The 15,235-nt window shown below is 47.5% G+C and overlaps 1 long non-coding RNA gene across 1 annotated transcript; it reads right to left on the bottom strand.

Annotated features, from left to right (window-relative positions):
• Positions 1 to 9,127: 9,127 nt before the first annotated feature.
• On the bottom strand, positions 9,128 to 10,960 carry LOC136406211 (uncharacterized). Its single transcript, XR_010751641.1, has 2 exons — positions 10,829 to 10,960; positions 9,128 to 10,029 (listed from the first exon to the last, which is right to left on the bottom strand). It is a non-coding gene; the product is annotated as an uncharacterized lncRNA (long non-coding RNA).
• Positions 10,961 to 15,235: the final 4,275 nt, after the last annotated feature.

The raw sequence follows: 15,235 nt of genomic DNA, 5'->3' as shown, positions 1-15,235 counted from the left end.
CTGTCCTTAACATAATGATGACAAGTACAATGATATTTAATATTTGTGCATACTCTAATTGCTTCTTTAGGTTGCTCCTTAGTGAGGAATTGCTGGATCAAGTTAATAAACACACACACACACACACATATGGTCAAGCTGCCTTTCAGAAAAGTGGTGACAATGAATAGTCCCAACAACACATCTGATATTTTTGTTTCTTATAGTGGTTTGCTCTTTTTTAAAAAAATTTATTTATAAGAGCTCTTGTTTTATTTAAGAGATTAGATCTCTAATAGTGAATGTTGAAAATTATACTTCAAAGTTCTTAAAGGTTTACATCTTATTAAATGTCTGTCTTTCATAATATCAAGTTCCATGACTTATGCACAGTAACACCCAGTCAATATCCAGAGAATGTAAAGAAATGACTTCTGCCATTAAGAAGCATATACTGTAGTTAAAGGAATATAAGCAAATACAAAAAGTAAAATGAAATAAATGCTATAATGGAGGCACCAGAAAAATGTTGTGGAATTAAAGAGAAAAGTGTGATCAAGTCCAACCAGAAGAACTGGAGATACTTCATGGAAGTTTGGTTCCCTTTAGGTCTTGGATTTTATTTTTTACCATAGAAGGAGATATTCTAGGATAAAGGATCAGCATAAAAACTGCAAATGACCTGTGGTGGGGCAGTGGATAATACGTTGACCTGGAATGCTGAGGTTGCCAGTTTGAAAGCCTGAGCTTTCCTGGTCAAGGCACATATGGGAGTTGATACTTCCTGCTCTTACCCCCCTTTCTAATCTAAAATGAATAAATAAAATCTAAAGAAAAAACAACCCAGCATATGACACAAAAATACATGGCATACAAAAGAAAGAGAGGGGTTCACTGCCTCCCAATGCTCAGAGGGACTTGAATACTGCAGGGCTTTCTATAGCAATGGGCACCAAGTGGAGAATACCTTACTTTGACCCATGTTTAGGGAAGATGGTGTGGGTAGCTTCATCAGAGAGATAAGTGATTTACCCTATAGAAAGTACAAAATTATAGTTATAAAGATGCTCACTGGGGTGAGAAGAGTAATGTGTGAGCAAAGTGAGAATTTTGACAGAGATAGAAAATATTAAAAAGTACCAAACAAAATTATAGAGTTGAACAATATAATAATTAAACTAAAATTTTAATAGAGGGGTTCAGCTATATAAAATAGAAGAAAAGATTAGTGAACTCAAAGACAAGGCAGTGAAATTCATCCAGTTAGAGGAACAAAAAGAAAAAAAGAATGAAAAAGTGTAAAGATATCTTAAGGGACCTATGAGACATCATGAAACAGACCAATATACACATTATAGGGGTTCCAGAAGGAGAAGAGAGGTTATTTAAAGAAACAATGGGTAAAAACTTCCCTAATCTGCAGGAAGAAATACATCTGGATCCAAAGAGTTTCAAATAAAAAGAATCTAAAGCAGTGGTTCTCAACCTGTGGGTCGTGACCCCGGCAGGGGTCGAATGACCAAAACACAGGGGTCGCCTAAAGCCATTGGAAAATACATATTTCTGATGGCTTTAGCCGCTGAGAAGCCACACTACCATCTGCAGCAGCGCTATTCAGCTTGAACGCACACCATTATGGACGTGCGTTCCAAACTGAATGCCTGTGGTCATGCGCAGACATGATTGTATAATCCGGCCAGGGCCTAAGGGGCGGGGGAAGTGGGGGAGAATGCTCCACAGTCCATAGCAGCGCATTACGTGTGTCTGGCACTTGCTGACGTCATCAGTGGGCAGGTGCAGCAAACACCAGAGGACAGAAGCCTAGGAGGCGGAGAGGCAAGAGGCGGAGAGCCAAGAGAGCCTGCGAGACAGCCTGCTAGTGTAAAAAAGGTTAATAAGGTAAAACAGTACACACACCATACACACAATACTGTGTAAGTGTAAGGTGCTTTGTGTGTAATCATTACACAGTACACAAAGCAGCTTACACTTACACAAAGCACCATACATTTACACAGTGTGAACTACATTGGTCTTATACTATAAGAGACCACTATAAGATGTAGTTCACACTGTTCCCCAATGTATAATTATCTCCCATATCTCCCACTATTTTCCCATATTCTGAATGAGGAAACTGCTGAAATCAGCGGTTTCCGGCATTGAATCCGCCTCTTATTGATTCATTGGGAGTGCGGCGGATTTGTGGAAGAGAGCTCTGGAGAATCTTGGGTTACCACACAATATGCGGCAGCCTCCTTTTGATTTCAATAAGAGGCAGAGAAATGACAGTTTCCGACACATTTCTTCCTCTCCTATTCAAGTCAATGGGAGGCCGCAGCAGATTCCGCTCAAATATAGAGCATGTTGCTTAATTTCTTCCACGCTAGAACTTTTCCTAGAGCAGAAAAATTCCAAAGGTGGAATCCGCCACCCCCAATAGACTGAAAGAGGCCTCACACTGAGGAATCTGCTGTGCAGATTCTGCAGTGTAAAAGATCTGCCTTCTATAGAAGTCTAGAACTGCATTTCTGCCGTACAGGGGATCTCTCTTCTGCGGAATCCACGGGTCTCCCATTGAAGTAAATGAGATGTGGATTCCACCGCAGAAACCGCTGCTTTATAGTGTGAAAGAGCCCTGAAAGATACCATGCTGTGCAGAAACTGCAGTGTATCCTATGACGTAGTTCGCACTGTTCTATATAGAAAACTTGCCACTAATCTGGAAAAAACAGATTCATTAGTTAAGCAGCTATTTACGGAATGGTAGCCCCAATACACTAGGTAAGGAGGTCCTTTAGTAATAAATATTTCTCAATATATAATTAAATATTGTTTTGTGATTAATCACTATGTTTAAATTATGTTTGATTTGTAGCAATGAGAATACATAATGCATATCAGGTATTTATATTCCGAATCATAACTGTAGCAAAATTACAGTTATGAAGTAGCCACCAAAATTATTTTTTGGTTTGGGGTCACCGCAACATGAGGAACTGTATTGCGGGGTCACGGCATTAGAAAGGTTGAGAACCACTGCTCTAAAGAGATCTGCACTGAGACACATTATAATTAAATTGCCCAAATTTAAAGACAAAGAGAGAGACTTAAAAGCACCAAGAGAAAAGCAACTTGTTAAATAAAAGGGATATCCCCCCTCTCTTACAAGAGTAACAGTGCATTTTTTTTAGCAGATATCTTGCAAGCCAAAAAGGAGTGGGATGATATATTCGAAGTGCTAAAAAAAACCCCACAAAACCTGCCAACCCAGAATACTTTATCCAGCAAAGCTGTCCTTCAGGAGGGATAACTGAAGAAGAGATAAGGTGCTTCCCAGACAAACAAACACGGAAGAAATTTATTACCAGTAGACCAGCCTTACAAGAAATGTTAAAGGGAGTTCTTCAATATGAAACAAAAGGACACTAACCAGTAACATAAAAATATATGCGAGCATAAAATATAATCAAATTCAGAATATACTAGTATTATAATAGTGGTGAGTAAATCACCTTTAACTCATATAAAGGTTAAAAGACAAAATAATGAAACTTAATTGTAACTATAATAATTTGTCAATGAGCATACAATATATAATATGTAAATTGTGACAGAAAAAACATATAATGAGGGGAGAGTATAACATTTCTTTTAATGCATTTGAAGTTAACTTGTTATTACCTTAAAATATACTGTTATAAATATAAGATGTTTTATGTAAACCTCATTACAACAACAAAGTAGAAGTCTGTAGTAGATAAGCAAAAGATAAAGAGCAAGGAATCACAGCATACAACCAGAGAAAATCATAACATCACCAAGAAAGAGAGCAAGAGAGGGACATGATGCCCCACCATGTGAGCCCCAAGTGCTTGGTCCCTGTCCTCGGACACTTGGCACCTCCAAACTTACTCTACAGCAATCCACAGGCCCTCAAGCCCCTGCTGGAGGCTGAGCCCCATGAGAGAGTGTGTCTTCCTCTTCTTGCCTCTGAGCCACTTAGCTCCAGGGCTGGTGTCTTTGTGAGGTGCTTATGAAGACAGACTCATCTCTATAATGGCATAGACCTTTGTCCTCGAAACAGGCAACTTAAAATGTCTGTATGGAACAGGGTAGCAATTCCCAGAGGGAAAAGGGGGATGGAGGTAGCGGGGAGGGAGGCGAAGGGGGTAGATGGGAGTTGAAAGATACTTTGTATGGGACATGGGGCATGCTTGGGGGGTAGAGGGTATTATAGTGTGTGGGACACTTAAAACCATGTCAACACAATAAATTAAAAATTAAAAAAATTTAAAAAATAAATATCTGTACAGAAAAATCCAAAGTGGCCTTATTGCAAGTTACCTTAGCTTTTTAAAAACATTCTTTCCACATCCAAGGAAAAGAGAATCATTTAAACCATTTTGATGGAAATCTTTGCCACCTGATGTAAAACAACAACACTAGCAAAGGATAAGTACACGATTCTACTTGGCTGCCTAATAAAACAAGTCAGAATACCGTGGAGGTAACAGTGGTTGTCCTATTGTTAATACTGCCATCTGTAACCCTCAGAAAAATACCATTTTCAGGCTTCATTGAAGTTTTAATGAAAATCTTTTAATGTTTAGAACTCTAAAGAATATCTTCTTTCTCTAGTATAGGACTGACACGACATGGCTATGAGTCCTGATGTTAAACAGGGCACTCCTCTGCTGGCCTCTGGTGAGCACGCCACAGCATCCCCACATCCAGAAACACCTGTTTCTGTGAGCTTGAGGTCTTTCTTTAGCCTTCCAAGCAGTGCCAAGTGACTGCTCAGTGCCTCTGTCTGCTCTGCCCACTTCAGAAGGGCAGAGACATAGACGCACAGTAAGATGTAACCAATGTGCAAGGCCACTGTGCGACCACCTCGGGAGCTGACCTTTGCAGGGGGTTGGGATCTCTTGTCATTAGGGCAGCCCTCTACATTAGTCTCAAGTGTCCTCTGGTACCAGCAGCCCCCTTATCTCCCTCTTTCGTGTCTGCTGTGTCTTCATCTTAAAATAATCTTCTTCCCCCCACCCCTAGAAATTAATGGACAGGTGGTAGATCTGGGGTTAGAGGGCTTGGATTTGGATCTGACATTTCTCAGCCATGTGATCCTAGCCAGTTCCTAAAGCTTCTTGGGTTTGGAACTGTAAGCAGAAAAATGTGTCTCATTCAAGCAGGTTCAACCCACAGTGGTGCAGTGCCAGGCACGAGGTGGGCGATCTTCCCTGTTTCTAACAGATACGTCCAGTCATCTGAGTTTCTAGACGTTCCGTTAATACTCTTGCATCATTGACAATTGTCTCTGTGGACATTAATCCTACCCAATTCTGGACTTCCCTATCTCTCCCAGCTCCCAGGAGAGGCCTCAACACTCTGAGGATACACACAGGGACATTGTGCAGAACAGGCGAAGGTGACGGTCTTCTCCTCTATCTCAGGGTGGGAGATCACCACTTAATGTCACCAAATGTGGAGAGTATGCAGACACAGGGCCGAAGCCACCACCTAAATCAGTTACTTTCACAGGATGTCAGTGTGTGCGTGTGCACATACACACACCTGCCTTACTGTACAGGTGGAAGGCAGCTCCCTAACTCATTCGTGACACTGCGGGCTGCACCAGGGAGATGGACATGACAAACACACTGCGGTTCTCACGGAATAAATAGTACATGCAACACCGAGTAAGTAAGGTAATTTGCAATATGGGCCTGACCAAGCGGTGGCGCAGTGGATAGAGCATCAGACTGGGATGCGGAGGACCCAGGTTCGAGACCCCGAGGTCGCCAGCTTGAGTGAGGGCTCATCTGGCTTGAGCAAAAGCTCACCAGCTTGGACCCAAGGTTGCTGGCTCGAGCAAGGGGTTACTTGGTCTGCTGTAGCCCCACAGTCAAGGCAGATATGAGAAAGCAATCAATGAACAACTAAGGTGTCGCAATGAAAAACTGATGATTGATGCTTCTCATCTCTCTCCATTCCTGTCTGTCTATCCCTCTCCCTGACTCTCTCTCTGTCTCTGTAAAAAAAAAAAATTGCAATATGGATTTTTCCCTCTGAGTTATTAGAATCTGTTCAGTGAGCACATTCAGACTCCGTCCCCAGTTAACAGCACTCACCTCAGCATGGCCCAGGTTGTGAATGGGGCCTTGCGTTTGCCTTGGCAGGTTGGGCTGAAGAGAGAGGGATATGGAGGGAAGTTTCTGGATGTGTTTGGTCAGAGAGATGCTCACTGGCTTACTGGGGTCTTGAGGATGCAGCTAGCTGATAGCAAGGACAGAGAAGATGCCTCCAGTGGCCACTGTGCCTACCTCCAGCCTGCATCTGACACTGGTGCTGCAGCCACAGGGACTGACAGTCCCTCTAGTGCCTGTAAGGCTCATAAGACCTGGCCAGGCCTTCAGAGATGTTCACCCATGTTAGCCAGGCTGGGCATTCAAAGGTATGCTGGGTGAGGTGGGCAAGAAGGCCAATACAGCCTGACCTGTGGTGGCGCAGTGGATGAAGCGTTGACCTGGAAATGATGAGGTTGCTGGTTCGAAACCCTGGGCTTGCCTGGTCAAGGCACATATGGGAGTTGATGCTTCCAGCTCCTCCCTACCTTCTCTTTCTGTCTCTCTCTCTCCTCTCTCTCTCCCTCTGTGTCTCTCTCCCTTTCTCTCTCCTCTCTAAAATGAATAAATAAAATTTTTTTTTTTTAAAAAAGAAGGCCAATACATGCTGCAAATTCTTAAACAAGAAAACAGACACATGCCCTGGCTGGTTGGCTCAGTGGTAGAGCATCAGCCCAGTGTGTGGAAGTACCAGGTTGATTCCCAGTCAGGGCACAAGGAGAAGCAACCATCTGCTTCTCCACACCCCCCCCCCTCTTCTGCTCCTGTAGCCATGGCTCAAATGAGCAAGTTGACCCTGGGTACTGAGGATGACTCCACGGCCATGCCTTGGTTATTGAGCAGTGGAGCAGCAGCCCCAGATGGGAAGAACATCAGCCCAAGACAGGGGTTGCTGAGTGGATCCCAGTCAGGGCACATGTGGTAGTGTGTCTCTTCACTTCCCTGACTCTCACTTGATTAAAAAAAAAAAAAGAAAGAAAGAAAATGGATGTATAATAGTCCTGCTTGGCTCTGAAAAAGCCCTTCTATAGCTTTGAGATATAAGGAGCCCATGAACGATGGGGGTGGGCAAGGCCTGGGTACTGCCTCCTTCTGGGCAGCTCACCTGTCCGACCCCACATTTCCTAGCTCTCTAAGTGGGTGACTTTGGGATCTGTGCACACTGTGCTGCTTCACGTAGCAGTTGCCAACTGTCTGGGATTACTGCATTTTGTGATAATATTATGATTCCATTGGCACCATGGGCTTCCTTGTTTTCCCTGTGATGATGCCAGGGTCCATACACAGCACCACACACTGCGCGTTGTAACAACCGACGGTAACCTGGAGTGTTCAGCTGTGAAGTCTCCTGCTTAATAAATGAGTCAAGATGCTCACACTTTGTAGCCTGGGCCTGCATTGGTCTTGCTATAACCCTGTCCTCAGAATATGAAAACTGACGGCACCCTAAAAACAAAGATATTTTAGTATCTTTGGGTTTCAGTGTCTTTAGTGCCAGAAGTGTCCCTACCCTTGTGTGGCATACTCCACTGTCACAGCTGCTTGGTCAACATCCTGAGCCCTCTGGTCTCTTCTGCAGCAGGTGGCAGGGCAAGCCCAGCATCACCACCTCACTCACTGATGCCACCCCAGACTCAGGGCTCCTTCTTGTCCTGTGAGTACTGGCTGCCTCCAGGTATCCTTGCCAGGAACTGAGCCCCGAGACATAAGGGATATCCCCAACCCACTGAATCCCCTTTCCCGGTTTAGCGCTGCCAAGAGCTCCCCCACACCCATTCCCCCAGTGCTGACAAGATTCTGATTTCCTTCAGGATATAGGCCTCCTTCTCTGGACTCCCCACTCTGCACTCCGCACTTGGGCTAAGCTGAGACCTAACCCTAATATCTTCCCCAAGGACAAAAGGAGTGCCAAGGTCTGGAGGTCAGTGTCCCCTCAACCAGTCAGGCAGAGGGTGAACTTGACCTTCCTCTGCCCATTTATTCTATTCATGCCCTTAGTGGATTGGAGAATGCCCACTCACCCTGGGGAGGGCTGTCCACTTTACTCAGTTTGCCAATTCAAAGGTGATCTTCTCTAGAGACACTGTCCCAAACACACTCAGAAACATTTCACCAGCTAGCTGGGCATTCCGTATTCCAGTCAAGTCAATGCAAAATCACATGTAATGAGGTAAATCTTGAACAGGAGAGACAAGTATCATTTTGCAAGCTACTGGCTTTAGGTCAGACCCATGCAGGTTCCCCAGGTGTGGACAAGTCCTGCCAGGAGTGAGGACAATGGAGAAGCAAAGACCGAACTCTGGGAACCAGGCTCAGTGATGCAGATCCACTTTATTCAGGAAGTAAGCTAGCTTATATACATGGGTTCAGCCTATAGGGTGTTACAGCGTGTCCTTCATAGCCAATGGCTGAAAAGATCAGGGAGCTGCGTGGTTGGCACTAAGTCACTTCCTTATAGCAGGTGAGCTTCTTTCCTGGGTGTGCCCAGGAGGCTTCTGGGAGCTGGAGTGTTCTCACAGCATTGCATCAGCTGCAGCTGCTAGGAATGCGCCCTGCGCTCCACTCACAGCTCCCCTTTCTCTTTTAATTAAGGCCAATTGGACTTGATGAGTGACAGCTTGCTATTGTTGTAGCTTCTGAATGCTACGCATTATGCAACAGAACCCTAGTAGAACTAAAATAACTATAATACCTATTATACTATTTGCTAATAGATTAGCTGGATTAAACAATAAGGCAAGCTTATGTAATATTTGACTAGTTAGGAAATAGAATGGGGGTCTTAAGCAGGGGATTCCTTCTAGGGGTTGGGATGTCATTTCCTTCCCATTGTGTTACAGAGACCTTCTAGGTGTCATTAAACACAGTTCCATTTTGATTGTAAAAAATGGATGTAGGTCCATGCACACCCCCTTCCCACAAAGGTCCCAGCATCCAAACACAGAATGGATGGCTTGCCGTGGGTTGCGTACTGCATATGGTCACAAGGCACATTACACAAATTACAACAACATGACAAATCATACAATTTCAACAATTACAAAGGTACATTTCACCAGTCTCTGAGCACTTTGCCAAAAGCACAAAATGTCCTCAGCCTTCTTTCTAGCCATGGGAAAAGCTTCCTGGGACTGGGGAAGGGTCTCTAGCAAAGCTGCCCCCAACCCCATCAGGGTATTTCACATTGTCCAAAATCCGTAAGTCCATCCAACAAAGGAGCCAGTGCTCACATAGGTCGTAGTCCAGGAAATCAGTCCAAGCACATGAAACTTCAGCCTCCTCCCTCATTCCTACCATCCTGGCAGGTCTTACACTGTCCCAAAGAGGAGCACGTGGCAATGGCAGTCAGCATTTCCATTTCTGCTCCAGAGAGCGTGACGGCATCTGCCCCTATGTCCCAAAATGTCAGCAAACCCACCAGCGGCTCAGCAGGCGCTCCCTGCCATTCCAGCAGCCACTTGGCGATGCAAGCCTGGCTTCCGGGATGTCCGTTCTTCCTCCTGCCGCAGCTGCCACCGTTTATCTTCTGCAGTCTGCGAATTGCAACTCCGGCCCAATTCTCCTCATCCTCCAAAGATGAACTGAAAACACCAGCTCATGCTGCCAGACTCAAGCCCCAGGCTGCCGCCGCCTGCGTCTGGGAGTCAGTGGTTACTACAGCACACATAAGCAAGAACAGAGCACCAGGGCCTGGGGGCCAGTCAGGGGCAATTCTCTGGGCCCACCCCGCCAAAGCCTCCAGGTGATGGGGCGTGCACACAGGCCGGAAGGTCTTCTTCTGGGGTGCTGAGGACCTCCTCCCCTCAGGCGTAGTCGGTGAGGAGGAGGCCAGGGCTGTGGCTTTGGACGGGTGAAGACTGAAGCACTTAGTGGGTGCCCAAGAAACCCTGTCAAGCAGGTTGGGGGTTTCTGGGATCCAAATTGACTGAAAAACACAAGCAAAACCTCTCCCTTGTGTTAGAAGAGGGTGCAGTCCCTGCCACTGTGCCATAGCTGGGTCCTTCCAGCGTCATTTCAGAGAGAGGGGCGGGGGAGAGAGAGCAAGAGATACAAAAAAATAGACAAGATAGACAGACAGAAAGAAAAAAGACACCTGGGGGCGTATAGGCTGGCCCATGGGTCTGCAGCAGGAACACGTGTTGGAGAAAATGGCGTCTGAGAGACTGGGGTGGGGCATTGAGCCCTGGCAGGGAATGTGGGAGTAGCGACTTCTGTTTTTTCTGGCAGCAGAGCTGATGGCGTAGTTAGCAATTTAGTTTAGTTTCTGCATGCTCAACCGCGATTTTGTCAAACTCGGAGGCTAAACTACTTTCCTCCTCAGTGGAGGGGGGCGAATAGGGAGGTAGGGGTTCCTCTGAAAGAGAAGTAGCCTGCAGGACCTTAGGGACTGGCACTGGGTCCTCAGCAGGAGCACCAGTCAAGCAGGCATGTATTGCCAATAAGGCAGGAATGAGGCCGAGAGGGCAGGTCCATCCCTCATGCACCTTGGCTTAACAAACACATCGAAGAGCTCAGGCCCAAATATCCAGGTCCCAGAGTGGCATGTCCTCAATCCAGGGATTGATACCAGAGAGGATCTCCCAGTAAGTACAGAGATCCTTTTCACAAACTTCAACTCTCCTACTCTGCAATAGGGCATGCAGGGCTCGAGCCTGTGGGGCTTGAGAGTGGGGGAGAAGGTTTCCCCCCCCCCCCAGGTACCTAACCGGCAGAGGGTCACTCACCCGTCCCTTGGATGCCGGTTAGGTACCTGCCCCACGTTAGGCACCAGTAGTAGACAAGTCCTGCCGGGGGTGAGGATGAAGGAGACACAAAGACCCGAATCCAGGGACCAGGTTCGGTGATGCAGATCCACTTTATTCAGCAAGTAAACCAGCTTATATACATGGGTTCAGCCTATAGGGTGTTACAGCGTGTCCTTCATAGCTAATGGCTGAAAAAATCAGGGAGCTGCCTGGTTGGTGCTGAGTCACTTCCTTATAGCGGGCGAGCTTCCTTCCAGGGTGTGCCCAGGAGGGTTCTGGGAGCTGGAGTGTTCTCACAGCATTGCATCAGCCACAGCTGCTAGGAATGCGCTCTGTGCTCCACCCACACCCGGGCAAGGAGACGCTGCCCTCCTCTAGTCACAGGAGCACAGAACATGCAGTCAAATCAGGGCTCAAGCCTTTTGGATTTCTTGACCCCCACATTCCCATTTCAGACCTCAGGGACCTACTTTTTCCTATCAGTGCTCTGGATTTGACCTAGGAGACCTGTCAAGGTGGTGCATTCACTGTGATTTGTGGTTCTGCAAACCTTATTATTATATCGTAGGTCTAATTATCAGCACAGTCTGGGCCGTGGACTGCAGGTGAGAAATTATTTCCTTAAATGCTGCCCTAGAGGCCCTTTGGCTTTCACAGTGTGCCATGAGTTGATAACTGGCACTCCCGAGCCTATCAGGTGACAACCCGTGGCCAAGCCCAGTCCTCACAATCCCCATTGTCTCTACACTGATCAGACACCACATTGGCCACACACCCCAGGACTTTAGCTCTACCTGCACCCCCTCCAATGCAGCACAGGTAGTCATCTGAGTAATTATGCTACTATTGCATAGCAGATGTTATCACCGGCCATTTACCACATGGCTACCACCATAGGCAACCGGCCCTCTTTTCTGAGAGACCCTCTGAGGAATTTCTGAGTGGTGTCTCAGAGCTTTCTTCTGGGGAGACAGAGGTAGAAGGCTTTCCCTGTCAGTTCCTGCCCTTGCTGGTTAAGGATAAACCCATGGGCATTATGTTTCCCACACTTCCGTGTCACATGTGAGTGCCAAGCAATTTTCTGTAGGCCTAGGACAATGGTTCTCAACCTGTGGGTCGCAACCCCCGCCAGGGTCGCGACCCACAGGTTGAAAACCACTGGCCTTGGAGATGCCCAGGACCAGGAGTCAAGAGGTAGGTCATAGCAGGAGCCTGGGGCAAGGCACTGTCTGGCTGCACCCATCAAGGCTGCTCAGTCTGCATGGAACTGCTCAGGGCAATGAGCGCTGAAGCACAGATGGCAGAGCCTGTGAAGTGACACATGACAGATGTCCCTACAGCTGCCTGTGCAGGTGGATGAATAGACAACTTCAGACAATGTGATGTGACTGACTGAGAAATTCTTGAGCATTTCTTTTCCACAACGTCTGCCTTTTTTTTCTTTTTTCTTTTCTTTTTTTTTTTTTTTTGCCTGACTGCTGGTGATGCAGTGAATAGAGTGTTGACCTGGGACACTGAGGACCCAGGTTGAAAACCGTGAGGTCAGCAGCTTGAGCATGGAGTCACTTGCTTGAGTGTGAGATCATCATCATAAACCCAGGTCCCAAGGCTGCTGACTTGAATTCTAAGTCACTGGCTTGAGCAAGGTGTAACTGGCTCTGTTGGAGCCCCCCAATCAAGGCACATATGAGAAGCAATCCATGAACAACTAAAGTTTCGCAATGATGAGTTGATGCTTCTCATCTCTTTCCCTTCCTGTCTCTCTCATCCTCTGCCTTTTTAATTCGGTGCAGCTCAGTTGACACTGAAATTGCACTCCCAAGCACACCTATACAGCCGGGGATGGGGGGGGGGAGGGGAACTGACCTGCTATGTGAAAAATGCCCTGCACTTCACAATCCATGCATTCAGCAACAAGCACGGCTCCAGGCACTGGGGTAACAGCAGTGAACAAAATAGAAACCAAACAAAACCCGCCTCTCAGAGAGCTTACAAGATGAGGAAGAGAGAACCATGGACAATGTAAGTAAGTTAAACAGGACACTAGGAGGTGAGCAATGCCCCGGAGAAAAATTAAGGCAGGAAGAGGGTAGGAGTGCAGGTGGGAGGGGCTGGAACAGGATGCTGTGGGCGGGCCTCCTGACAGGTGACACCTGAGCAGACTTGGCAGAGAGGCGACAAAGGACACGGGAGTCAGTACCTGGACAGGAGGGAAGGCTCCCTGTGGGAGTGGGCCTGCCTAGTGAAGGGGCAGGATGGCCGGGATGGGTGGGGGAAGCAGCGGGGGGTGGCGTTCCCACTGTGGAGTGGGGGGGCCGGGCCGCCTGCTTTACATGGAGAGAGGGATGTAGGGGGAGCACTGGGGGGTTTTGAGCAGAGGAGAAGGCGATGCCCTGATTATATCTGAATGTGTGCATATTCACATGCGACGTGAACCCAGGTATCAGCATGGTTCCATCTGCCATTTATAGGATTGTCATCCGCAGATGTGGCAGCTGAGAACAGCTGCCAGGGAATGTAATATCAAAGCTACTCTCTGAGCACTTACACAATGGTGGGAACGTTGGTCACAGATGTGACAGGGCTGAGATGGGAGAATTGAAGGCACAGATACAAACATCCAAACTGCGCAGCTGGTCCACCCGAGGGACCCAGGTGCCCAGCGGCACACCCAGGGGCGGCCTGGCTCCCGTTCAGGAGGCCGTGCACGGCTGCTGGCCTCTGAGGCCCCAGCCCCAGGCAGGACATGCTCTGCTCTCCCTGGTCCTGCAGCGGGTCCGGCCCTGGGTTTTCACTCATAAACCAGCCATCAACAAGCATGGTAATAAAACTTCATTGTTCCTGGTGGCAGTAGTCTGTTTTCTTAACCTTTGACTTCCTTATTTTTCCCTGATACTTTATACATCTGGTTCTGGTAAAATAAAAAGATTCACTCCGTTTACAACTGTACTTTCTGCTCAGGCCGGGGCTTCCCTGCCGAGCCCTCCAGCTGAGGTAGAAGTGCCGGTTCTCCTGCTCTCGGTGGGACGGTGCCCACTGGGTCTACGGCCTCCCGGGCTCCAGCCAGGCTGCAGGCAGAAGGTCACTGGTAGGACTGGGTGCTTAGGGGGATTCCAGCGACAACTATGCTTCCTGAGACGTGGGTTCTTGTCTTGTGTGGGCTTCACTCGCTGTTTCTGTCCTCTGCTGTGCTTGCTGCTGTTCAAACAGGGCGCAAGTCTTTGATATGTAGCAAGCCTCTCACAGGCAAGTGCCCCCCAACATCCATGTGTGAAAAAAGAGGAAGGAAGATGCCAGAAGGGTGAGGGGCCCTGCAAGGCCTACAATGAGAGCCACTCAGGGGGCCAAGGAAGGGAAAGAGAAGTGGGACACAGGCTCTCGCCCCCAACGAGGACTTCACACAGGCCCTTGGCCTGTGAGGGAGCACATTTTTCTTCTTGACCCTATGGAGACCCCCCTCACCCACCCAGGCTGCCCTTTGAGTCTCATTGTGTGGCAGGAAACCTCACAGTCAGACAGACACCAAGACGTGACCCAAGCAGACTCTGGGATATGCGACCATGGAGCGCAGTGCCATGGCCAGAGGCGACCTTGACCACAGCCAGCCTCACTGTGGGCAGGGCTCCCGGCACAGCCTCTCTTATTGGCCCCCGACTGCTCCAAATGGCAAAGTCCATCCTAACATGCCTGCTTTACAGCGGAAGGAGCTATGTCTCAGAAAGCTTCACTCGAGTTTCTACGATCTACCCGACCCCAGACCCATGTGACATTGTGGGTATAGATAACGCACACAGGTATCCAAACATTCCATACCCACATTCTACACATATTCCACTCCACACAGGCACACACACACAACCACACACACCTACTACATACCTAAACACATGCCCCACATGACCCAACATACCAAGCCCTCTACATACTTCACCACATACACACAAAAATAAACCTCCACAAATGTGATAGAAAAGAAAAAAATTAAAACATTCAGATTGACTCATGTCCAAAAAAAGAGATTTTTAAAAAATATGAAATTGGCCACACTAAGCAAAATACCACTCTTTGTGTTCAAAGTCTAGCTTCTAGAGCCAGACCAGCGGGGTGAAGTGTCAACGCTACTGCGGACTTTCAAGGAAACAGTGAGCAAGTTAGTTCACTTCCATGTCCCTTCCAGCTTCTCTGTGATATGGGGACAATAGCACCTACTATGGAGTGCTGGTTGTGAGAATGTAATAAGTAAAAATCTGTGCAGTTCTTAGAACAGTGCCTGCATTCAGGAGAACTCACACCTTCCACTGTCATTATCACTGTTCCTGGTATTACAGAACCGGTCCCCTCACCACCAGTGGTGGGGAGGCCACTCAGAGGGTGATGATGAGATCT

This window comes from Saccopteryx leptura, chromosome 5 (assembly GCF_036850995.1).
Source record: "Saccopteryx leptura isolate mSacLep1 chromosome 5, mSacLep1_pri_phased_curated, whole genome shotgun sequence".
Classification (NCBI taxonomy): domain Eukaryota; kingdom Metazoa; phylum Chordata; class Mammalia; order Chiroptera; family Emballonuridae; genus Saccopteryx; species Saccopteryx leptura.
The sequence above is the reverse complement of the archived record's forward strand: the minus strand, read 5'-3'. Positions and strand labels throughout refer to the sequence as shown.